The 27935-nt window shown below is 28.8% G+C and overlaps 1 protein-coding gene and 1 long non-coding RNA gene across 5 annotated transcripts in view; both read right to left on the bottom strand.

The window, feature by feature from the left end:
• Positions 1 to 27935, bottom strand: part of ed (hemicentin protein echinoid) — a 53216-nt gene that overhangs the window by 15852 nt on the left and 9429 nt on the right. The gene's annotated exons all lie outside the window — the stretch shown is intronic.
• On the bottom strand, positions 818 to 27022 carry LOC107163863 (uncharacterized). Of its 2 annotated transcripts, none has more exons than XR_001506036.2 (4): positions 26843 to 27022; positions 25366 to 25431; positions 15798 to 15842; positions 818 to 3535 (listed from the first exon to the last, which is right to left on the bottom strand). It is a non-coding gene; the product is annotated as an uncharacterized LOC107163863 (long non-coding RNA). The 2 variants fall into 2 exon arrangements; XR_016190328.1 differs by lacking the exon at positions 26843 to 27022 and adding an exon at positions 25490 to 26366.

The following is a 27935-nucleotide window of genomic DNA, read 5'->3' as shown; positions in this document are numbered from 1 at the left end:
TACCAATTTTTTTTAGATTAGCAATTCTATATTTGTATAAAAAAATATAGAAATTTAACGTAGAATTGTAGAAACCTGTATTGATCGATCGATTCAATGACTAACCACTAACATAAACCTCGTTTGTGGATTATTTCATTAGTCACATCAATCAAATTTTAGGGGGAAACACGACCTAATAGAATTCGTTCACTCCATTCTATTCACCGTTGTTCTATAGTTCGAAACGCACTTAGAATGTATATGCATTATATAATCGTAGTAATTATTACTATAACGATTATGACGATGTACGTTTTCCTTTCAGCAAAAACATCTGCTTATAACTGTGGCCTTCATGGTCTACCGGGCACTGTCCGAATTGGATGGTATCATCAACAAAAATTATATAAAACACACTTTCGAGCGTGAACTCTGCGTTCAACTCTACGAGGTGAAGATAACGTTTTCAAGTTCACATAATCAGCCTGTAGTTTCGTATTGTGCAGATTTATTTAAAGATAAAAACAATTGGCTTGTTTATAAATTATAACTGTAAGCAAATAAGTTTGTAGACGAATTAAAATAGGTAAATTATGTAATCATATACGAATCATTATATAATTAGATTATCCGTACTTAAGTACATTATAACATGGCGTATTGGTTTAAGCTGCAAAATATTTAATGAAATATTTGGCTAATAATATAAAATTAAAACAAAGATTTTGAAATGAAAATAAAGACCAAAATGCCAAATTGGTACATGTTACGTAAGTCTATATATTATATAGCAGTATATTTTCAGAGCATAAATATATTTTATACAGATAAGATAGAAATACAATATTTAATTTATGATATCGGTATTTTTTGCAATATTATATTTAGGTAGGTACACACAGAATAAAATGATAAGACATTTAGTAGAATATTTGTCGAGTCATTGCCATAGCGATGGACCGACCACAATAATTTAATATGTTAAGAAAGTAGGCTAAAATATTGTTAAATAATATTTAAGACGAACTAAAAAAAAATATATATGACGATAAAATAAACTCATGGTCATGACTAGGCAAGTACAAAACAGATAAAAATGAACTTTGCAAAACACATATGAGACAGGCAGAGCCGTTATAAGAATGATATCTGATTTGTGGATAATAGAAAGTATATGATGGAAAACTGATGGATATTTAATAGATCATTGTTGTTACTCATGTGCTAATATTTTCATAGAATTTTAAGTATGATAATCCACGTAAATGTACATAATATAAACGTTTACTCATAATTTATTATGAATTAACCATATCGAATTTTACAAATAAAATAATTATACGAATTATTGAAAAAGTTTCTAATTTTTGTTTATAATAATGGCTTGTATTTTGCAGTTTTAACTTAAATCATTTTTATTTTTTTTGTTATGTAAACGGTATATAGTCATACAGTCCGCGAATCACAAATTATGTTTTTGAAAAAACAGTTAATATTAATTTATGAGCACGACATCAAAAAATTTAATAGATTTGATTAAATCGAAGAGAACATTTTTAAAATCGTAGAATAAATTAAAATTTTAATTTTTAACCTATACTTTCAGCAATTTAGTCATTGAAAATTTTCCAATCAATGTTTTTTATTTGCATTCCACCTGATTTGTTGATCAATGAACGGCTATTTTCATAACAGATAATAGGTTAGATTCAGAGAACGTGCCAAGTCGATAACCACCAAAATAATCTGATCAATGTAAAAAAATATACTATTTATACATTTAGATAGCAAATAAAACCTCAAGGGATAAATAAATTAATGTTGGTTTGAGATTTAAAGAATTCTTAGATTTCTATGGTTTTATCGGTTCTATTGTTGTTTTTTAATTACCTATACTAGAAGTTAACTTTATATATATATTATATATACTCAAATTTACTCTGATAGTCTGATCACGTTTCTTTAATCGAGTAAATAATAAATAAAAATATTGATTTAACTTGTGTTAATCAGTTTACCACATCAGCACTTTAAAAATATTGATTAATTACATACAATTATTATTTATTTCATTACGTCAATTAAATAGGTATCAAAAGATTACCCATATTGATTATACTTATATAATATTAACTTCTTTAACTTTAAAATAACTAACGTCTATAATACGTATTATTTGTACATTATTATACCTTTAGGTTCCCACCGCAAAGATAACTTATAATTATTATGATATTATATTAATTTTAAATTATCAAAATAACGACTAAAACTCGTGCACTTATTATAGAAGTTTTTTTTGCCAAAAATCAGGTCTTATTAATGGGCAAATGTTTAAAGTACGGAGTACGTGAATAGTTTTTGGTGTAAACAATATAATAAATACTGTATGATGGAAACACACATAGGTACTTGGAGAAATAATATATCCCAAGTTCTGGGTAAATACATATACATATTATTTAAATTACATTTAAAATAATTAATATTTTAATGGGTTTAGCAAGTTTTAAATATATGTATATGCTATTGACGGGTGGAGCTAAAAGGAGAAAGCGAGTGAGAGGATAATAAAAGAGGTTTTATAATTTTCGACACCAAAAGAGTAGTACAAAGCTTAGAAAAATGTCCGAAAAAGGTTGATAATCGATTATTATAAGAAAGAATACACATATACTAATTTAAAAATAACAATTCGTTTCGATAAAAAATAAATAAACGAATTAGGGTAGGTTATTAGGACTGCATTAATGCTAATTTTGAAGTCATAGATGGCAAATCACCCACAGTTAATTTTCAAATTGAAATAAAATTTATAAAAATTAAGAATAATATTACCCCTTAAACTTTCTTTGATTTAAATTTGAATATTTTGTTTTATTATAATATTGGTAGTTCAAATCAAAGCAACAGTTTACTATCTGACCTCCGGTCACCTAAGAAAAAAGTTGGGTATTACTAATTTAAGAGGTGATAAATAATTTTAAATTATTATTTCATACCTAACCTATAGGTATTACCAACAGTATTTTTAATACTTATCAATATAATTTATAATGATTTATAAACGATTCATTTTTTAAAGCAGAAAACTCGCAATCAACGAGAAGACCTCACAATATCGCAAGGCTTCTTAATAATTATATGTAAATTATTAACAATGTATTAATGTATAAAAAAACGAGAATATGTATTGAAAAAAAATATGTAAGTTAAAAGAAAATTATTTAATTTATGAAGCTTTATTAAATAATACAATTTTATTATTACAATGTATATGAAATATTATCATAACTATCAAGTCGATTTATTTATATTTTAAACGAATTGCGTGTTGCGATTAAATAGGTAAACCTCCTCGTACAGTGGAAGCGGGTTTTATTAGGAAAAAAAATAATAATGGTATTTGAGTTTTTCGTTGCTCTGGATGAACCGGTTGCGCATGCCATAGGACCGCTGCTGCGTGTACCACTTACCAGATCAGCGTTTATCTCAAATTTACATACTCACAACACCGGTTGCACGAGATTGTAAAATAATTTTATGGATTTACCTGAAACAACATAAAAATACAACAAATAAATAACGCGGATAATTCTAAAAAAACAATGGTAATTTGAGATTTAAGTTTATATAAATAGTGTTCTTTATCTACTATTACGATCTATTTGGAATTTAAAATCGCGTGTTATTTTTTCTTTGTAAATATGTATGAAAATAATTATTTTCTAGTCATTCATACCAAAATATGTACAGAAATAATGACAAGAAAAGTGGACAAGGTGTAAAAAAAAGATAAGAAAGGTTCGCGTGCCCAATTGTATTTTTTGTTGAAAATAAACCAGCACCTTGGCAGTAGGTATTGTTGTAATATACGAGGCGAATTTCACACGTAGTAAAAATCTTTTACCCCTAACAAATGAACGAAAATATCATGTTATTTCCGGAATAGTAGTATAGTACTTATTACACCTTGTTGCGTTACTTAACTGTCCTTCTTTAATAACAAGTTAAAAGCTTTTGAGTGGACGTACTATTTATATTTTTCATAAAAGAAAAATGAGGACTAATACTTAGAATCGTTGTTATGCAACGGATTGAAGTCTCGCTTTATTTAGTTAACTATTAAAGCATATAATATAAAAATTATTAGGATAAATATGATATCAAGTAAATTTAGCAGGTAATTAAAAAAAAAATTGATTTTAATTTAAATTGTTACTAACATATTATATATTACTTGAATACAAACAAGTATCTACACAATTTATTATAGGTTTTTATGAGAAAAAAAATAGTATCAATAATTTATGATTATTTTGCATGTATAAATAATGCAAATTAATCATAGTTATCTAAGGAGGATACACAAATGTAATTTATACTCATGCAAAAACAAAAAGTTATTTTTAAGGAATCAAGTTTCAAAGGGTACTGAACCCTTTTTGAATAACCCCCTAGCCTATAATTCAAATTTGATGACAAACTTCTCGGTGATCAAATTGAATTGGCAGCGTAATAAAAAAAATAAAATACCAAACCTAAAAAAACGACATAATGCGTGCGCGCGTAATAAAAACACATTCAAATCAGTTCAAAACCATGGGGGATGGGCGAAATTTGCGGCCAGATGGACCTCGCGAGTATATACGCTCGAGGGTGTATATACACGCTTCCCACGACACGCATCAAAAAACACGGGGCGACCGGAGGTCTAATGACGAGCACTTGTTAAAAATTAAACAAGTGCAGAAGGGGACATCAGCGGCATATCATGCGGCGACTTTCAAAATTACCACACATGGTCCCGTAACAACGGTTTTTTTTTATAGATATCAAGTCCGAAACAGAAAAGTACTCATTCTCACGTTCTATTAAATCGTTATCAGTTCACACGATAATGAATATAATTACAAAACAGAAGAAATAAAAAACGTATATTATATTTTATAGTATTTGCACAAACATAGTCCGGATCTTAAAAACCTGTACTTAGGTACTTTCGTATTATGGTCATATGCCGTTTATAGAATACCGTCAAGTTTGTAGTTTTCGTCATTTATGGGAATCATTTTAAGTATGACGTGTGCTACCCTATAAGCGTTTAATGGAATATTTGACAGGGGTTAGCCATCCCTTTTGGATACCCTGAGAGTATCGACACCCCGACCACGATACATCTTTATTCGATTATTGGTTTGGTGCAAAGCACGCTCTAAGCGCTGTAATCCATTTATGGGTTTTATACTCCCTCTCCCTTTGCTTTTTTTCCCGTAGGGATTTGGATTTTTCCCACAGATTTCCATTGCTCAACGTCCGCAGAACCAACAGCAGATGCATTTATACGATGTGAGTATAAGCAAAATAGAATTCAACGTTACTAGACCAGAATTAGAAAGTATATTATGTACAGTCATATTTTAAAATACCATTACCAATTCTGATATTGTTTTAATTTTAAGAATAGTTTCCTACGCGCGATACTATAGTATACTACTATAAACTAGATACAATATAACACAAATTTATAAAATTTATAAAGTAATGATGTTTTTAAAAACAATTCTTAAATTAAGTATTTAAACTATATATGTAAAAACACAGAATAAGATTTTAATTAAACCGATCACAAGTTGTGATTTAGTTGAACATTAATTAGTTTAAAAAAAAAAATGTTAAAGACGAGTTTTCACGAAAATAAAATCTGATATACCGTAGATATAACCTATAAATGTTTAAACTTAGATTTTTATTTTATCTTACATCCGATAACCTAGATCCGTGTATTCAAAACAAATAAAAACTTGGATGTGTCGTGATAAGACAGCAATTTGTCTAGCTTAAGTGCAGCTGACAGCGGACAAGTCTCGGTGGGTTGACAGCAGGTCTTCGAATTCCAAGGTATATATTTCTTTAAGCACACACACCCGAGAAAACCCCACACTTTGATTCATTATTCTATTTCAACTCCTATATTTTGGTAGCTATTTCGTTTGTCAAATACTTGTAATTTAAACAGACTACATAATTAGTCAAACAAGCTTGCATTCGTAACACTATTCGTCTACTGACCCCTACAATGGTATTCACTTATTTACAAGTTTTTTCTGTTTGTTAGTTTTTGGTGAGGGATGAATACGTAAGATGCGTCCTGTTGTCATGCAGATTTGAATGTGACAGGTGCATTAATGCCCACTTAACACCGCATGCACATGCAGACACTAAGAATTGTCGAAAACAATAGGCAATTCATTTTCGGTTTAGCACGACTAGTTTTAAGAACACAATATTACGCAAACATAATTTTTTCATTTGTTGTAAAATAGCATTGAATAGAATAAGCCCAAATTAAATACTTTGAAATATGGTTAGGTTGTCAGAACATTGTAAAATCATAGTTTCTATCATGAAATAATAAATTATAAAATATGTCACATAAAAGAAAATGTATATTACGACCCAAGGGTCAGGAATTTTAATTGGACTTGTGTATGAATTCATCTTGGTAACTTGAATCAAAATTATACTATACTATTATATAATTTATCATGTGTCATTATGTGCTTACAATAAATGTAATCAAACGATCAAAATATATCATATTTTTGGTATATCTATATACAGGTATATATATATAGCCTGTATATAAACCGTTACGCTATATCTATGTTAGTATATCGTACATAAATCATACACAAAAATTAAAATATTTAAAATAGATAAGTTAACGAGTATTAATATTTGTATTAGCTGTAATATTAACAATAAATTTAAACCAATTATTGGGAACCCTTCGTTATACTAAGCGTTATCTGTATTAGTATTTAAGTTTAACAGTTTAAGGAAATATATCTTTATTTTACTCATCCTTTCGGTTTTATCGACGAGATACATTTATTTCCGAGCTGAGTGGAGAGAATGTGCGTTAATGGGCTAAATACCACGCCGGCATTCTACGTATCCTTGTCAATGTGGTGATTTATAAACGGACCCCTTTCGCAAAAGCCACATATTTGCCTCGACGCGCCCATAAATTCATCAATTTCAGAATTTAAACCTTTCCTTTCCGCAAGTCAGATAAAGAGGGGAGTTAGTTTTATTTTTGTGTCATAAAGTGTCGTAAAGTGATGAACTGTGTTTCTGTTACCAATCACACAATTTATTCATAAATATTCTTCTATATTTCCAGGGATTGTAATAAGAATTTATACAAAATGTATAAAATAATTTCAAATTACTTATCAATGCGATTCAAAAAATAATAGTAGGTACCTATATAAATATTAATAAAATATATTTATTATTCAATACCTATAAGTTATAGACTATAACAAAAGCTTTCGAGTAAATAAATAAATATTATAAGTAGGTTCCTATATTTTTTGGCGTCAAATTTAATTTGATTAACTATAATTATTGGAATGAAGAAAATAATATGAATAAATCATAATATAAAAAATATACTTCCTCAAATCACCCAGGACAAATATTTTTTTTTATCTAATTAAGAAAAATAGATTTGATTTTAATGAAGACGAACATTCGCTTGTAATTCAGAGAGAAAACAGAATTTTAAAGCCATTAAAACACTTGGTATATAATATATTCTAAAGGCGTTGAAACTATAGGTGTTGAAGTGTTGACCCTGAATGGAAAATCATTTAATGAGAATTAATTATTTTTATTAAGAAGCTTTTTTTTTTTAAATGAAAATTTTTGCAAATTTCTATACCAATAACATATGAAATTTAAACAATTGTTTAAATGAATACATTATGTACCTAACTAGTAACTATAGTTAATGTTTGCAACATTTTATACCAAATTTCTTTTGCACTAGTTTTGCACTTCATTTGTGTTAAAATAACCCACAAAAAATTAGTGGTTGGATTATGGACGAAAACATCCTGTTATAATTCTAAGGGATTTATAGTCGCATTGCATTACATGTAGTGATGTTGTAAGACCAATACGTTACGGGAAGAATTATTTAACGCGATATAACTATACATAAGAGGATTCAAAAGGATATAAAAATAAAATAATTAATAATAATAGCATGTACATTTTATTTGTTTGCACATAAACTTAAGATACATTTATAGTAGGTACTATGCTTATGTTATTAAACACAGTAATTTATGAAAAAAAAAAATGTTTTAATTGTTTTTCTATTTCTGTTTAAAATTTACCATAATAAGTTTATTATAATATGTGAGTAAAATACAAATTTAACAACATAATTTAAAAAAAATATTGTTTTAATATTTAAACAGGGTGTTTATAGACTAAAAATTAATATTATATAGGTAGATATAACAATTTATAAAATATAAATTGTACGCAAAGTATGTTTTAATATTTTATTTGTGAATATTAGATCGAGCGTGATTATACTATCCACTTTTCAGTTTATTCATCCAAAATAATTTTTTACATATTTCTTTATGTTGAGGAAATTATATTGGTTGTTTCAAACCATTTGTAGGTTTGTTGCGGGGCGACATAGAAAACGGAGAACCGCATTCGAACACGAAAAGTAGCACAACGGGCCCCTGAGGCTGTGATATCAGTATGCGGCGCACACATATATACATATTTTGTATATTTTATACATTTGAACATATTTACGATACACATACTCACGCATGTACCATACGCGTATAGTTTACGCAATATGCCAGAAAGAATAATCGGTTATTTTTCCACAATGAATATTTTCAACCGATTATAAAATATCATCAGCGTTGCATTCTCCCTTTTGAAAAATACCAATAAAAATACTTGACAAATTCTCTTTCACATTGCACCGTATAACACAAAAGAAACAACAGCCGCCCGTTTGCACGGCACTTCAAGTGAATAAATCGATATGTGCATTGTGCATAAAGGAGGATTTTGGTTACGTAGGTACCATAAGATGCACAGCATGGGGTGGTGTACGCCCAGGTATGAAATTCATTTTTATTTCATAAAACCTCTTCTGATATTTTACAGACGATTGGGCACAAACATCTATCAAATAACATAACGTTTGTCAGGAAAAATAATAGCCATTGACATCAAACATTATACCCTCTAAGGGATATTATAAGTATCATAAACAATTATAACAGAAAAAAAGTAATGAATACATTACACTTTGTATATGCCAAATATGACCGTGCTAATAATTTTATATAAACGTTAAGCTCAGCTAGTTTCATAGTTTTATCTGATAATTGCCTGTCTTACGTATTAATATGCATATCGTGTATCCCCTTAATAATTTGGTGATATTTTATGATAGTTTTTATCAATCAAACCAAATAAAATAAGTTTTATGTTTAATTTAAGTCTTATAATAGATATGTTAGTTTTTATGCAAAATATAGAAGTATGTGAGATATCAAGTAAATGAGTTAAAATCTGTAAACAAAGAGAATTATGCATACGCATTTTTGTTTTACTTAGGAATGCACTTGAAATTCATCGTGTTTTAAGTGGACTGTTTTTAAATATGTATTGTAAGCATACATATTCAGCGTATTTTTATAATTCTCTTTTCAAACAAAAGCCTTGTAAAAGTAAAACGAATAATCGACTAGCAAACAACAAACACTTTTGTTTCACCACCCTAAATTTGTTTGCATATAAAATATCGTTAAGAATTAAATAGAAGCAAAACGGTTTTTTTACCTACTGAAATACAACTTGAAAGATTTCTATCTTCGATAAAGAATGGAATAAATTGAAAAATTCAAGTAGGTGCCCAAAAAGTAGGTGTTTTAAAAAAAAAAGAATAATCATGTAGAAAATAATATATATAAATGCATCTGCTCTGTTGTATAGCGATTAGGGGGTACGTTATACGCCCCATGTCCATAGCACAACACGGTCAGCCTTATGATATTCAACGAGTACAGAATCTATTGTTGTTATGAGGCGAGTAAGAAAATTACTCGGGTCAACACTATATAAAGGAGTGGGGTGAAGTTTTTTCATCGTCTTCTTTTCAAAACCATAACAGGGAATGAGAGGAGGTACGGCAACTGGACACACAAAGAAATCATATTTCCACACCCCACAATCCACATGCATAATTCCGGGATCGATTCTCGGGGGTTTACACTTCAATGACTACGCTGGCTATTCAACTTGGTATAGTTATTATTTTTATTATTATAGAAAATAAAATATTCCGAAATTCGGTACGCACCACTTGAAAGAGCCTACTATATGTCAGTTTAATGACAGCTAAGACCCTGACATGGATTCACATCTGCCCCGTATGCTGGTATAATTTTTTTTGAAATTCAGTGTTTTGGAACAAATCATAGCTATATCCTCGTCAGGACTATTTATGCTTGTACTTGCATACTTGAGAAAGAAGTTTATGGTCTAAAATGTCTTGTAGCCACAGTAATTAAAATGTTATTATATTATATAGTTTGCAAACATTATATTTAATCGTTTTGTATTGCACACGTCTATCATTTTATAGTATTCATGGCGATCGAGTACAATAAAAGGTGAAACTGTTTGAAGCAATGAGCTGAAGAAACGAGCAAATCAAATAACGACATGCGCCCAGTATACAATGCTCCGAAATATAAGACAAAACACTACGATTTGAATGATAGTACATAAGTGAATGTATACCATAAAAACATACTTTATACATTAGCGTTTTACCAACTAAAACTTTATTATACGTTAGATTGTCAGATGAAAAAACATAATCACTGACGAACATTACACATGTCAACATCGCACTCAATGTACTAGTCAAGAGATTTTTGTGATTTTTAATGCTCTAAAGGTGTTGGCAGATTCAAATATACACAGTGGACACAAAACTCAATGTCCACTACCTAGTAAAAACCATCATGTAACCATGATGGTACATATAGGTTAACATAATAACATCGTTCACGTCAATATTATTGATGTCGCACGAGCAAGGGAGTAGTACGTAGGCAGGCATGCAGCTTAGGTGTTATTCGGTTAGAACGCAATCGTTGTGGACGACCTATTGTTAGAAAACAATTGACAGTTTCCTCATACGTAAATAATGTATATAACAAAACACACGTACGCGCAAGAACGAGCACTCTCATATTATTATCATGTATATTTCTTCTGTTGTACGACTATGGCGAACAGGGCGCGGTCGGCACACTCTGGCAAGGCGCGCCTGCGACGCTGATCTGAACTCTTGACCGGGCGCGGTAGCGCGAAAACTGGTTCATGACCACGATTATGTACCACCAGTGCAAGCATGATATATTTAAATATTTTACACGAGTGCGCCGTCAGAGTTACTTTTAATTTACTGTTGCGGAAGGCGATAAAAATATTGGCGATTGAACGCAATCAGCATGTCTACCTATAGGCACCTATATTATTGTTTCTCTTACTTGTAATACGTAGGTATCTATAGTGCCATGACGAGGAAATGCAAAAATATTAATTGCATACCTACTATTTTACTCTATATGATTACACCATTCACAAGGTTAATGTATAATTTTGAACGCGAGTAAATCAGGAGTTTTTTTTAAATTTTTATGCATATAAATATTATTATGTTAGGTATTAGAAAGGCCATGAAAGATTCAATGATACATAACATATTTTGTCTAATAAGTTTATTTGACCACACGAAACAAAAGCTCTCCATTATTTACACTTCCAATTTTATGATACGTTATATTATGTATCGGCTATATTTAATATCTGTAAGTATTGTCAATATTGTTATGATATCTTATATACTATTCTGATTATCGCCATTCAGTTCAACAAAAATAGAATTGGGAAAATAATGCCCATTAAAATCAACTATCGAGTTTGATCATGGTTTCCGACTTGACATTTTTAAACTAAATCTCGATTTGACATTTTTTATAATATATAGGTACCTACTTTATAGGTATTTCATTAAAATAGTTTCCAATCTATTTTTTTTTTTTTTTTTGAAATACTAATAAAAAAAAGTTTTAAACATGTTCGTAGTTATATAAACATAAATGTACTTCGTCAAAAATAAAAAATTGTAACCAAATCGCTGAGTAATTAAAAAACTTTCAATAACTACAATTTTATAAATTATTATTACAAAGTAATATTTATTTAGGGACTAATTACTAATTTTCCAGAACATCCCAAATCATCATCAAACTCAGAACCAGCGTTACAGTGTTTGGATTTTCTACACTCAGCAGTCGCGGAGCATACGAAACAATATTACACAACACTATCGGTTGGAACCCCCGGGGGCCACTACAATCCTTGGACCGGCGCCCGATAAATATTATCATACGCTTGCGACCATTTATATAATAATATTATTATATGCGTGTACATTGGGCGTGTATAATCATATATGTGTAGAAACTAGAGCAGTTTTTTTTCCTTTCTATCTCTGCTAGCTATCTCTCTCTCTCTCTCTATCTCTCTATGTATCTATCTTTCTTTATAACATATATATAATATGTATATTAGTATATTTCAATTGCTAACTCTATTTGGTGTCGTTCCAGAAAGTAAAATAAAAAATCCGACGATAATTAGACCGATACACATTTTGTATTACGATAATGGTTCTGCGTACATATATGACCGGGTAGTGTTAATTACGTCCGATCACCCTCCCATCTAAGTAAATACTTATATGTATATTAATGTTATGCACATTTTCACAAGTGCAGATTTCTCTTCCGCACGAACGTGTATAGTGCTTGGGACAAAATGTAAAACTAATCTGCATAAATTCATTGCGAATTGTTACGTTTACAAACGCAATTAATTTTCATGTGCCTAGTAAAAAAAAATGAAAATTATTATTTAATATCTCAGAAGCAGTCAATAATCTGACAATATTTTATTTATATGCGTCGTTCAACATATATAATGTAAAAAGTAATTGATTTATCAGTTGATCGTGGCATTACACATTTTTATTTACATTATAAGTTTTTTAAGTAAAATAATAACTACATTATGTTCTAAATTGAACGGATCAAATGCAATGAAGTCAATTAATAAGTTGTGGATCACAACTCTGATGGGTCATAAATACATTTAAATAATATGTAGCACATAAAAGCACTCGCAATGTATATGACTAAAGTAGAATGTTGCGGAATCTAGAAAAGTACTAAATTGTACTATACAAACTATTGACACACAAAAACTAAGTGATGATTACACAAATCTTTGTCGCGTGACAGAAAATGTTATGCTTAGCAGATTAGTTAATATAAAACTTACAAGTGAATTGAACTCTTAAAAAAAAAATAAAGGTAAGATTATTATCTAAGCAATGCCATAAGATTGTTATTACATTTTAATTTTAAAGCGAGTTATAAGTATTTTAAAATCGTAAATTGTACCTTAATTTTTAAATACTAACCGACCAATAACTCAGTTTAAAATCAAAATATAATAAAAAGCCTAGGACATTTTCTAGATAATATCCTTACTTTTAAATTTTATAAGAGCTTATTTTACTTTAATTTGTAAATCAACGAAGCTAAACATCATCTGCTGAGCATAAAATTTGATATGTTATGCACTTGTAAGACGGAGAAAACAAATGTCAGTGTAAGGTCTTAATAAGTATGAAAAATAATTTTTAATTATAAATATTGTATACAAATAAAAATTATTTAACAAAAATATCAATACAAGGAATGTTTTGAGTCATATATTATTGTGTCATGAGAAAATAACAACAACAAAATGATTAGAAAAAATGAAGCAATTTAGACGATGGCTTCATTATTACCCGTCAAACATTCCACCTCATTTTTCGGAATAAACTTTTAGCGCGTTTAAGTTTTTCACCCTCTTTTGGCACAGCAAAACTCGCGACAGTCATTAGGTACATACTACTTCCCCACTCTACCATCTTGTGATTCTCTCCCGAAATATTTTCAGGGATTTTATTTCCCGTCTAAACACAACGAACTTATTGTTTGTGTTTAACGGGCTACATAAAAATAGCTACACAGTGATCAGGTGATAATATTGGTTTTTCTTTAACAAAGTAAAAACTTAAAAGAAAAACAATTTTGAAAATGTACCAAATTGCAACATCATTGTTTAGCTTGAATTTTTACTTAAAATCTACCTGCAATATTATAAAATTGAATTTTCCTACAATGGCTGTTAAATAATAATAAAAAAAAATCATCCCCACATTAAATTTATTATGGTGTTTGCACAGTTCAACTTGAAAAAAAAAATGCTTGTATACAACGAGAAAAAATAAATACAATATTATTTAAGAACTGTAATTTATACAAATTCCTTAAAATAAAATGGTAAAATTACAAAAAATACGAGAGCGTTATTAAAAATAAATGTAAGTAAACTTGGTGAAGTAAATAACTGAAATTATATTATTAAAAAATTTAATGAAGGGCTTTGTTTAAGGAGTAAACCGGTTTTTTTTGTTATGACAAGGATTTTCGCATAAGCCCTGCATCGTGTTAAATTCTATATGAGTATTGAGTAATATTATATATTCTTGTAAGTATAAACGTTATCCCGGGGTATGTGCTCTTGTATATGGACCCGCATCCATCTCATATTTTGTATAATAATAATTTATCCGTGCTTGTAAAGGGGAAATGTTTTTTGTTCTGTTACTCACTAATCCTGTTTGATATTATATTCCTGGTTAGATTTATCAGGTCCTCTTCGATCAGGAATGGTTTAAATACATATGACTATAGATGTATCATAAAGGTAATTTCTGTACTATTCACTTAGCTAGGTATCTAAGAATTTTCCATTTCTAATAAATCTTGTACACTTTATGTGATCGAAAGATTAAAAAATAATTATTAGGTAACATAAAATATTTTACAGTAAAAAGTTGTTTTGTATTCTACATTTTTCTTAAAAGTTCGTACTTTAGTGAAAGTTAATAGTAATTAGGTTATACAATAATTAAATCCAAAAATTAACGATGCATTTCGTATTTGATTGAACAGTTATATGTTGTGCTCATATTTATATTCTCAAGGACAAAATATAATAAAAAAATAGTACAAACAATCGTCTATAATATTGTAATTTAAACTCAAACAAATCTGATAATAACAAGTGGCGAGTGGCGACAGTGATTTTCAGCAGCCTGTAACTCAATATAATGCCAAAATCTGATAGTGCTGTGTTGGTGTTGTATACAAGTGAATGTTGACACCCAATATCGTGAGACGATACACTACCCAGAGCGCCCGTATAAAATATTAAAATCGATTGGATTACAGCAAACGACATATTGTGTTCAACTATATAGGTGGGAGCACATTTATTAAGTTAATTACTGTGCCTAGATTAAAATACTATAGTAAACTATTGTGAATATTGTGTATACTGAGTACAGTAAATAAACCACAAAGTACAAAAAAAAAAAACGATTTTTCAATATATTGTTTATCTTTTCAAAGTACAATACGTCATACTGTACTAATTTTAAACCATAAACGTATTAATAGCTATTCATAAGCCTACAGAAATTTAATTTTCTGTTTCAATGTAGACAAGAAATAGTAATTGTTACAAAAAATTTAACTAGGTTGTTTGCTGTTAGATTTCAAAATGTTACATTTAATTTTATAAAACTTTTTACTATTTATGTCAAATACCAAAAAAATACAGAATTTATATAATGTATAAACAAATATTTTATATATTTTATAATAATAATTATTTATATAATTATAAAAATATATAAATATTTATAATTGGGTATAAAATATAGTTTAATGATTATAATGGACACTATTAAATTTATTGGGAAAACTCATTTTTATACTCACATTTGAATTATTTATTAAACAAAGTTGGGTGTTATTGTAACGTACCTGAAACAAAAACAAAATAAAAATAGTTAGTTTTGAAATAGATCCTTTGAAAAACTATTTAATTTATAAATCAAAATAAAGGTTCAGCAAAGTGGAGTCATTGTATAACTGATTTATTGCCATAGTTTATAAGTGGCTAGGTTAGCTATAGAATATAAGATAATATGAGATTAATTACATAAACTTTGTAGTCTCACTGAGTGAGCAATGAGCATACGCTTCAAAGACTCTCAATGAAAATTGCATATAGGTACACCCTTTAATTTTAAGTCGTTTTTAATTTTCAATTTTGCTTTTTCAATTGCTTGTTATTATTGATGTTTTTATCTAGATTGATTTTTTATAATGTATCGTTATTGCGAACAACTTTAGAGAAAAGTATAAGCACGTATGTGTCCAAATAAATTACATACGACTACATACGTAGTTATGAACTGGGTCGCCCAGTTCACAAGCTAAACTTTCTCTTATCCACTAGCAGTACTGTGCGAAAGGATAATATGACGAGTATTTGGGGTACACACACACATTTACAAAATGTCGTGTAAATCCATAGTATTCGTGATATTGAAAAATTCAGTTGACACTAGGAAATTGAAAGTGACACACACATGCACTTCACCACTACCTACTTAAGTACATATTATGAGGAAGAATAATGGTTAGGTTTAACAATTACCACAGATAATGAAATTAATATTTCAATTTAAAACAATAATATGATTCATATCTGTTTATGTTAATGTATAAACGATTTTATTAATAATAAAAATAAAAAATTAATAATTTTTAGATAATTAGAGAATGTAAAATAAATTATATAGTAGGTATTTATTTATATTTTGCTTAGGTATAAATTATTTCTACATCATATTTTTCATTAGTTAGAATGTTTTTCCTGTAGGAGAAATAAAATCAAAACTATTTCTTACGTTGATAATCATACCTACTTAACAAAACGTATATAATTTAATAACTGAATCAAGACTCAATAGTAACAAAGATGCATGTTATAATACAGTTTGGTTGGAACATTGTTGTACACGTCTGACGCTGTATCATATTTGATGCGAAATAATCACTTTAGAGTTTAGAGTAGTCTACGATGCCTATATATAGTCTTATCCATCATGTACAATAATATATATTAACCATTATACATTTTTACATAATAATACACTGGTCCAGCTTTTCATGTCGACCTAGATATGTATATTAGTAATCATTGGTAACCTAATACGTATACACATTCAACGTGTTTTTTAGTAATCACACAAAGGTATAATTGCATGTGGTCATTTATATAGACACTTGGAAATTTGTTAGATTTGAAAGAATTTTTACAGTAATTACAATCGATATATTTGAAGTCTTGAAGCTATAAATTAAACAAGAGTTTATTAATCTGTTTCTAATGGAATTTAACTAAATAATAATAGATAAGTAATAGGTTTTATGTCTCTTTGTTTCATTAAGGCAATTTGAATATTAAAACAACATACACTTATGTAAAACTAAATTGATTGCTAATAATATATATATATATATATAATTACATTTAAAATGTAAACGTAAATAAGAACAAATCATTGGTTTATTGATTTTTAAACACTAACTATAGAACAATATATACAAACAACCTAAGAACAAATTAAATATTTATTTTTGTTCCGTAGAAGGTGGAACACGATATATCGAGAAATTTAGATGTAACAGATATCATTTTGGTCATCTTGACTCTTGAATGACCCAAAAAACAAATATGTCAATGATGAATTATAGTTTTCTCTTTTGAATAAGGGTTGAAAAGAGGTATAATAACAAATACGATAGCGTGACCGTAAATAATAACTATAACAAGAGAGAACGAGCTTTGGATTTGACTTTTTTTTATTTATTATGTGAATTTTTTTTTATTAGTTGGGCGATTACAAGAAAAAACATTAAAACAATTAGCTATAAAAAACCATACAAACAATACATACTGGAAACCTTTTAAAAGTCGATCATTTTGCACGGAACCACTAAAAATGGTCAAGAGGTTGCATGACTGGTCGTCGGTTTTTTATTGTTTTTTTTAACCCAGTAACAATAATTATCTGAATTTTAATGAAGTCCCGTTTTTTAACGCCAAATAACCTCTGCACCAACGTCCACCAACCAACACAATATGACCAGCCCATTTTTCTTTATCTGATCAAAATATTTACGGTGGTATGGATATAGTCGTTGATTTTCATGTTTAATTCTTTGTAGCTGATAAGTATACACTTATACAGGAAAAATATTGTAATTTTTTGCAATCGACACACGCTTATGAACTTATAAATCTTATTACATTAGGTCACAAGTTTAACGCTATCGCCATTGTGAATCGACCACAACAATACATTTATTAAACCACTTGGCGAAAAATATTCGATAAACTGATTTTTTTCTACAAACGTATTTTAAAGGTAAGTGTTCTGGTGACTTTTTTCTTCAAACAGTATCCAGGCTAAGCTTATCTCTATATAATATTGTAGCTTATCTGATCAAATATCTGCCCATTTATACATAGGTATATGACATAAAACTCCAGATCAAGTTTTATTTTTCCCCAGGATATTATGACAGTTGTTTTCGTCCCCACTTTGCAGCATTCTCTAGAGATTGTCAATTCAACATGACGACCCCTTAATCGTATATACATCCAAAAGATAGAAAAAATATACAGTTGAATGATTTACCAAGGATGTGTGTTTAGTTAAAAGAACAATTCAAAACACGTACGAATCTTCCATAAGCAATTCCGTTTATATAGGTACTACACAAATTATTTCTAGCAGACTGTACACGCATTTTGAAGTATCCAAAAGCCTAATATTTTCAAATAATTTTGTTCAGTGTTATTAAAATTATGTAAAATATTAAAAGAAGCTAACTGTGTGAGATAATTCAAGTATTTCACATAAATATATTATATAATAGGATTTGCGTATGCCAAAATCTTGTGGCACGCGGAAAATAATTCAATTTGTGCTGTATAAAAATAACATGTCGTGAACACACTCACGAGATAATTGAGTATTTCAAGTGATCTGTGCGAGTTCATACACATACAAATAATGGACGATGGCCATCAGAACAATTTGTTTTATAAATTGGCTTCGATCTTTTTAACGCGATAATAACGCGTACAGTGTTTGAAAAAAGAGATGAATCTATTGTTGATGTGGTATAAAAAATGAACGCTTTGGAAGAATAATGAATAAAAAAAAAAAGTGTATAAACATAAACAAAATCCAATTGAACAAGCAAGTCCGTGAGCAAATACAATTCGTCTCGGTTATAACGTGCCCGCGTGTCTGTTCTCTTCATCTCTCTCACTATTTTAGTATGTTTAACTCTTGGTCGATCTACATTTTTATAAGCTTCATACACTCATCGTGTGAAGCAGTGTTATTTTATTCTTTTCATTTTTTTATTCTACTATGTTGGATATTTTCACGTTCCCCCGGGAAAATTAATCGCCATTTCAGGCCATTGATTCCTGAACGTGAGCTAATTGAAAGTAGCTGCCAAGGAAAAACCAAAATAATTTTCCACTTGTATGTTGCGAATATATCATCTCAAATTTCATAGCATTATTCACCACCATAATCACGATCATATTATATGCTAACATAAAAATAAATATTTTGTGACAAAGCAACTTGACTGATGAAAAAATACAATTACAGGTCTATAACATATTGACGCCATTCAGATAACTACGATATCAAAATTATAGAATATTGAAGAGCACTACCAAAAACATAAACAACTGACATTTTAGTGTTATTAAACTAAAGAAATATTTTATTTGTACATTATGTTTAATACAAGTCAAAATTTGTACGGATTTGTTCGTGTAGGTACATACAATTTTGTAGTTCAAACCTGTACTTGAAAAAAATTGTGAATAATTTAATATCTTTAGTCCGTTAAATTGCTGAGTTACTGGAAGGTGTGTAATAATTATAATAATAATAACGTTTAATTTTAAGGTACAATAGAATTGGTAATATGAAATAAAAATCATTTTCTGCACCTCCTCGTATAAATATTTTTTTCAACGAAATATTTAATATAAATTTAAAAAACATTTGGAAGGACTTTCAAACATCAAATGTATTTATGACCTCAATAATCTTTCCACCAAAGTTATACTTATTTTAGTCCAAACAGACATAATAAAATAAATACACATACGATATTAATTTTTCCAACATTTTGACAACCCAATCGATTGATATAAAATTATTTATATATAATTTTGAAAATGTAACTGTACCTATTTCTTATTTTTCTATCAATCTATTCGAACGTGCATTATAATAGGACACTATACAATAAACATAGTATGAGTTTATTTTAATATATGTATACACTATGCACGTTAATACGTTATACCTTCCAACGTGGTTTGTATTTAAATAACATTAGAAACTGCTACCTACATATAGATACATGACCACAAATTGCGGTTTTTACCAAAATATAGAGCCGATCCTATTGGAAGAGAAAAATACATTAATGTATTATATACGTACATAATAGTGGCCACTGTTGTGTGCATATTTTCCGAGGCTTTCTACTCATATTATTTACACGCAAAAAGAATCAGATGACCGTCAGAAATTTATTATTATGTTACCATTTATAAAACGACCAAGTGCCCTCACGTGGTGGTATGTCAGATTTTATATGATAGGTACATATTTTTCGTGTACTAAGTAAATATAAGTAGATAAGGTATAACTATGATAATAACAACATGATTATGTTATGAAAATGCCGGAAATAATACGTATACGACATGTGTCGTGGACCGTGGTACTATATTATAGTTATGACAGCAGACTGTCAGCGGAAGTTTTCCGGCGTCGACATTTAGAGGATCACTATATTATAAGACGTATTATATAACGACATGCATTATTGTATATTTTTCTGAGGATAAATCTTTTTAAACTCTAATCATAAATAAATAGACCTATACAAAAATAATATTAAAATGTTATACAATTTAACTTACAATTATATTTTTAAACATAAAATTGAACAATCTTGCGTTACCTACTAAAAACACTTGATTACTTATTCAACTTTGAAAAGCGTAGGTTTATGAGTACTATCACATTTTTAAAAGTGTTTCATTATTTTACTGCTTTTGAATATTGATTTTTCATAAATTGTTGCCATTAAGATAGCAGGTAATTCATCCGATTTTAAAATACTAAACTTTTATAAATTGTTTTAAATATCTTGAAATCAAAAGCGATATACTAGCTGCTACCAGTTCAGTAGATATTATATGCAAATCCTCCACTATAGCCTCCGAGCCAATCTAAGGCCAAGTAAATAATTAATTAAATTCCTATGCATATCCGCCGTATTCCATCCAGCAGCCCGGAGACGTTTTGTTACTATTATTATACATACACACAGTATCTACCTATATATTATACGACGGCAGCCTGCACCGAACTACAGCCGGGCACAATGACGGACCATAATTATTTTTTTCTTTTCCATCATAATCAGATAGCCAAGCAAAATCACATACAAACACCGGAGTCGTTATAATAATTATTATTATTTTACTATTTTTTCCCTCTCATAAAATTACCCGGGAGCCATACGCCGGTTGATAGGGGGGATGCACCGTCTTTACAATATATAAACACAACGAACGAGACACCGTCATAGCACAATTAAAACGCTTCTGGAGGCCATGAGGACGGAGTGGATGACCGCTCGCTCGTATTGATATGCCTGTGTAGTTAATATTTTATACGCACTCGTGGCTTCTAGGTATAACGACGGTGGTAACCAGTTTTTCTACGTAACATGTGCACCTGTTTTTTAAACTTTTTTTACCTCCCCTCCTCTTTACTGTGTTGTTGCCTTGCTTTATTTATTTTCCATCTCAATGTTACATATTATTACTAACGTACGATGATAATCTAAGTCTGGCTGGCCCATTAGTATCCTCCCCTCTCCTCTCCTTTACAGCACACCACTATCATAATATATCTGTTTCCTTTCCCTCTCTCACTTTTCTCGTTTTTAATACATTTATATGCAATTTAGAATCAAGCGTATAATGGACGGGTTAAAAAAAAAAACGCCTCGAGCTCAAAATGCCAGAGAAATATTAGTTACTGAGGAACAGCCAACAATTAATATACTAGTAACGAGTATTATATAGATCCATAATATTATACATAATATATGTAGTGGCCATTGTAAATTATAAAACTGGCACGCGTTCCTATTCGTTAAACTGAATTATTGAATGCGTAAATTAATTTTCGTCATTTAACTACTTTTATACAAGAAGATAAAAAATACATTAACTTAACAGTGTTTGATAGTGTTTGTCGTATTTATAAACAATGCATCATCAAATTGATTCAAAATATTTGATAATACAATAAGTCTTCATAAAAAGGCATTTCGTGGGAAATGAAGACATTGGACTGTAAATGTGTAAAAAATTGTCCAATAAATATAATTTATAATTATAATACGTCAGTCATTTTGTAAATCTTAAACATTGATTAATTTTATTATACATGATGCTGTTATATAACTCAAAAACAATCAATCTAATATTTGAAAATAATTGTACAAGTACATTATTAATAAAATTATTGTTTCATTAAATTTAAGTTCAATACTTGTAGATTATATATTTTATGTAAAATACGTTTGATTTTAGAGTTATTATCAAGACCTGACAATACACGTTAAATTATGTTGTAGATTCTAAGAAAGTGATAAAACATTTTATACATCTTTAAAACTACGTGGTTGTTTATAGAAAAAAGACTAGCATATATCGTGGTAATTATTAAAGTATTCCAACATGCAATGGGTCACAGTGGTCACACGTACCCTCAACGCAACGGTTTACAACAGATGAACTCACGTAATAAGATTTTCTACCAATTTAAACCAAAAACTTCCTTTTAGTATAACCTTTAGGCGTTTTAAAAAATGAAAAAAGAATCCAGAAGTCGAACTATTCAAATAAGTACGTGATACGTTTAGTGGGATAATACAATAAAATTTTAAAATAAACAAAACCTTATCGCAGGATATCTCACCCCCCCCCCCCCATGATATTGTCTATAGTTATGTTTGCTATATATAAGTATAAATATTTTATTTGTAGGTATCATTATTTTTCCACAGAACGTTTACCGTCAATATTATTAAATAGATACCATGAAATTGCAACCGGAACATTACTATAGGCTTGAGAGCATCGAGTGACTATTGTCATTTTATAGTATTGCTTGTTGCTACACTGACCAATATTTATTTTTTTTATCTTACCTACTGACCGACAGAAAAAAAATTTGGTACAGTTATTTTTTTAAATTTTATTCAAACATCAAAATCATTACTTACATTTAACAACCGTTTAATGGTATAGAAACAAGTGCGATGAGAAAATTATAACTGACTGCTGCAAAACATATATATAAATATATATATATATATATGTATTATTAATCCTAACAGTAAAACATTTACTATAGTTTTTACATGTTTATACTTATATAGGTACAGCATGCAATTAAAAATATAACAGTTCACAAAAGTTTTCCTAGATCAATGTTTGGATAGTAAATCATTAACATATTATTTTAAAAATAATGTAATGTGTTCAAAAAAAATTTTTTTCAATATAATAATAAAAATTACTGTATTATAATAAGTAGATTTACAATTTACATTATATAGATATATTTGCATAGATGCGTTAAAATATATCGGTTGTTGTTATATATATATATATATACACCATATATATACCATATATATTTAGGTAATCAATAAATTTTATCGTTAAATAGGAAATCAACTGAATCAAGACGAATCTTTAAAGAAAACAATTTAATAGTTTATAGTGATATATTAACCATTAAAAATATAAAGGTTTTCTATACAACGGAAGATTAGAATAAAAACCACAGTACGAGTAAGTATCTAATTTATTTGGCTTGGTAAAGTAGTAAATAGTAAGAAAGAAATTTGGACTATTCCTCAATTAGTTTGAATTATGTACTTCAAACTTATTTCACTCAATACAAGTCAACCTAATAAACAGTGCTTTAACTATAATATATGTTTGTTTTCATTAAAAAGTTTTTTTTTCATTCAGTTTGTTATGTTATGCAGATATTTGCAATATACTTCAAACTTATCAGTCTAATTAAATATAAGTAGCTAAATATATTTTATTTTAACTTAATTAAATGCAGTTTTTTAACAATTAAAAAACGACTTATTGACACAATTAAACATTTAGTTTCGTTATTAATTATTTCATACAATTTAGTAGGTTGTCACCATCAGGATAGTATTGCTATAAGTAGTCTTTCTAGACTACAGCCCAGTACGAACAATTTAGAAAAGTGACAACCAAATAATAGTAACTGAGAGAGTACATTGAGTGCAATATTTTGAGATCGTGAGAAAGTGCCTTTACGATTAATTAAAATGAACATTATAAATGGTACATGCCAATTAATTTAAATCAACTTAATAATATTTAACATTATATGTATAGGTTTAGTCAACCTATAACTACACCTTGAGGCTACTGAAATTATATATTTTTGTTGAAAATAATTGGTAATATATCCCCATGTTATTTCCCTCCCATAAGGGACTAAGAGATGAATAGTGCTATTTATCAAGTGTGAAAACATAATTGTTGACGGCATTATCACAGCCCATCGCAAAAGGCACGGTTTATCCTTTTAATATCGTAAATAACAACGTCCATCGATATTATTCTCTTTTTTTTTACACGTCAGGGGGTGGTCTATTGTTCTACACGGAAAAAGAATCGTAAGTATTTCCATTCTCTTGCATCGTCATCATAATTAAATTTTTGAATGATACAAATAATATTAAATTAAAAATATAAATTATTTAGTTTAAATAAAATAAAATTTAATATTTATGCTAACTTAAATATTAAATATACGTGTATTACTTGAAAAAAATCACGAAAATCATCGCCATCATTAGAAAATAACAATTAATAATATGCAGAAGTAAATATAATATAAATTATTTTTTATAAAGCAATGAAGTGCCACAAGATAATCAAAAATTAATCGAAGTAGATAATTTATCAATATAATATACCACATAATCATAGTCAACAAATAAAGACTTATTATATAAAATATATTATATTAATAGTATACATAGTATCTACTCGTATATTGTATTCGATCTAAAACAATTGTATAAATTAGAAAATTGGTACGTATGTGTATTAAGTCCCTTTACAATGTACAAAAAGTTGCTAAATTTTAACAACCCTAATACTCAATGTAAAAAATTAAGTTTAATAATAAAAAGTATACCTATATATATTATTAGTTTTCATAGAAAACAGTAATGTAAACTCTCTCTTACATGACCACAAAGCCCAACTAAAGGGAAACCTAGTGATTTATTTGATACTCACTTTTTTCCATAGTAATTTTAGTAGGTAACCGAAAAAACCATATTCATACATGATAACAAAACATACCTGCAACAAAACAAACAATAGACAATTAGATAACAAATTTAGTGTGCGATGAACGTACATTTCGTCAAGACTACATTCTGGATTATATGTATGACGGACGTATGAGTATTGAGTATCAATGTTGGTCGTAAGATCATTACCTGTAATTAACTGACACTCAAGAGATCACAAATGTAATATTTTAAGTATAAATTAAGAAACAAGTTGTAAGTTGTAGGGTGTACATAATCTTAATTTTCAAACCACTTACTTTCACCTCAAACTGCATTTTTAAAACCCAAAAACTTTCCAATTGATAACGCATAGACAAGTTGAGAATAGAAAGTATACGCACTTAACAATGGCAATTTGTATATAACATGTAAAAATGACGCGTGTTTAGATTTATCGGCATCGGAGGCTGCTCGCCACATATTACAACCATTTATAACGGTATTCCGGGGCGCACAAATAATTTTATGCGAACGTGACTATTTTAACATGTAATTTAGTAGGAAATAATTTTTTCGCGTGTACGAATCTCCATTTAGGTTTATTATTAGTAGTATAAATATTCTTTCACGAGCCCTTGTATCTAATTTAATTATTATTGCCCAAGCGGATAGCACGAAATATACACGGTTGGTCTCAATTCAATGCGATTGTCCCCGATCACCTACATAATAGATGACTGTTCTAGTAAAGTTAAAAGCAGTAATAAGCTCTATAATATACAAATTATAACATCCACACTTTTTATCATAACACGATATGGGGCCTACCCAAATAATGCGCCGACATTTTTAAAAATATTAATAGATAAGAAAGCTTTCTATTAGGTATGATTAAATCGTGGTTAAAACTTAAAAGGAATATATATGATATTATATACATTAACCGAGATAAAATATCTTCCTTCGCTAATTAACACCAAAAGTTGAGTTATCTTAGCCATCTAAAATTTCAAAAGTTACTTAGACCTTCATTGTTAAACATCTAAATAATGTAATAAACAATAGTCTACAACAATGGAAGTTCAGAAATATTTAAAATAACCTTTTTTTACCGATATTTTATTTACTCCAACATAAATACAAATAAAACACCAAAACATGACTAATTTTATTGAATAAGATTACATTAATAGTATTAATACAGAAGTTTAGTTCATTTTATAAAGAATAATAGTTTTTGAAGTTTTTCATGGCATATACTTGCCATTACTTTATGAAAAAGTTTTATTTAAAAACGAAACTCCAGCAGTTGACCACCAAAATATTGTGTTTGTAGGCTTATGAGCCTCAATTATTGCATATATATAGCCGGATCTACGTATGTTTTAAAAGTAACACATGACCACGGGTCAAAGTCAATAGGATAGGTCTCGATGTAGCGGTTTGGGTAGCCTCAAGACATGATATTATATACGTACGTCGCGAGCCGGCTCCAGCGCTAACTCGTTCCACTGGTTTCTCTTTTTCTTTCTCGCACTCTTTCACCGCATCTCTTGCTCACTCTCGTCTGGCTGGTACGGCAGCAACCACTTCTGTTTTATAACCTCAAAACCGGGTATTGAATTATACCTCTCTTTCTATCAACTCCTTCTGTTGCATTAAGCGCATGCCATACACACATTTATTATAGTATAATATTATATAGCTATATATGAAGAGAGATTAACAGTGGCCGTAAACTTGGTTGCTGTTGTAGTAGGGTCAACGTCCGGGGTTGTCCACAGAATACTACAATTTATTATAATGACAAAATCGAAAATTTTATGTACCTACATGTATTATAGAGCAATAACATAACAATATTGAAAGATTATATCATATTTATATTATATAAATTTCATAAATATTATATTTCAAATTTAATCAAAAAATCACAAATCTTAAATGCATTTAACTTTGCATGATAACTTATAATTCTTATATTATAATCTATGAATATTGTGATACCACTTGGAATTCATAAAATATTACTATTAATTAAAGTTGATAACGACCTTTTTAATGCACTTGTAACTTGTTTATTTCATTTTTACATATTTTCCACAAAACAACTCCTAAACTAATTTCTCAGGGGGTAGATCATAGTTTTTTTGTTAGAGCACTGCTAACGACCGAAAGATTTAAACTAATAAATTACTAAGGGACTAAGTTATTGCTATTTTTTTACACTCCTGCAGTTAGTTTTTTTTATACACATTAATCCGTTACGTTCCCAAATCCCTGAGTTGAATGTTTATTAATGAACCAGGTAAAAATACAACCAGGTCAAAGCGAGAAAAATACTAAAAACAATTCATTTTTTTTTTTGTGTTTTTGGATGGTTAAATACTAAACATTACGATTAATATGCTTAATATATCTATAGTCTATATTATATATATCCTATATCCAACCCCTTTTGAATTAAAAATATAAATTTACAACACTCAGATTATCATAAGCATAACTATGTAATTGCTAAAGTATTGTGGTTTAGATTGATATAACTGTAGTACTGTAGTAGTTCGGACA

Source organism: Diuraphis noxia, unplaced genomic scaffold (assembly GCF_037042655.1).
Source record: "Diuraphis noxia isolate RWA-SAM2 unplaced genomic scaffold, SU_Dnox_SAM2 contig0002, whole genome shotgun sequence".
Lineage (NCBI taxonomy): Eukaryota > Metazoa > Arthropoda > Insecta > Hemiptera > Aphididae > Diuraphis > Diuraphis noxia.
Note: the sequence above shows the minus strand (reverse complement) of the source record. Positions and strands in the feature narration are given on the sequence as shown.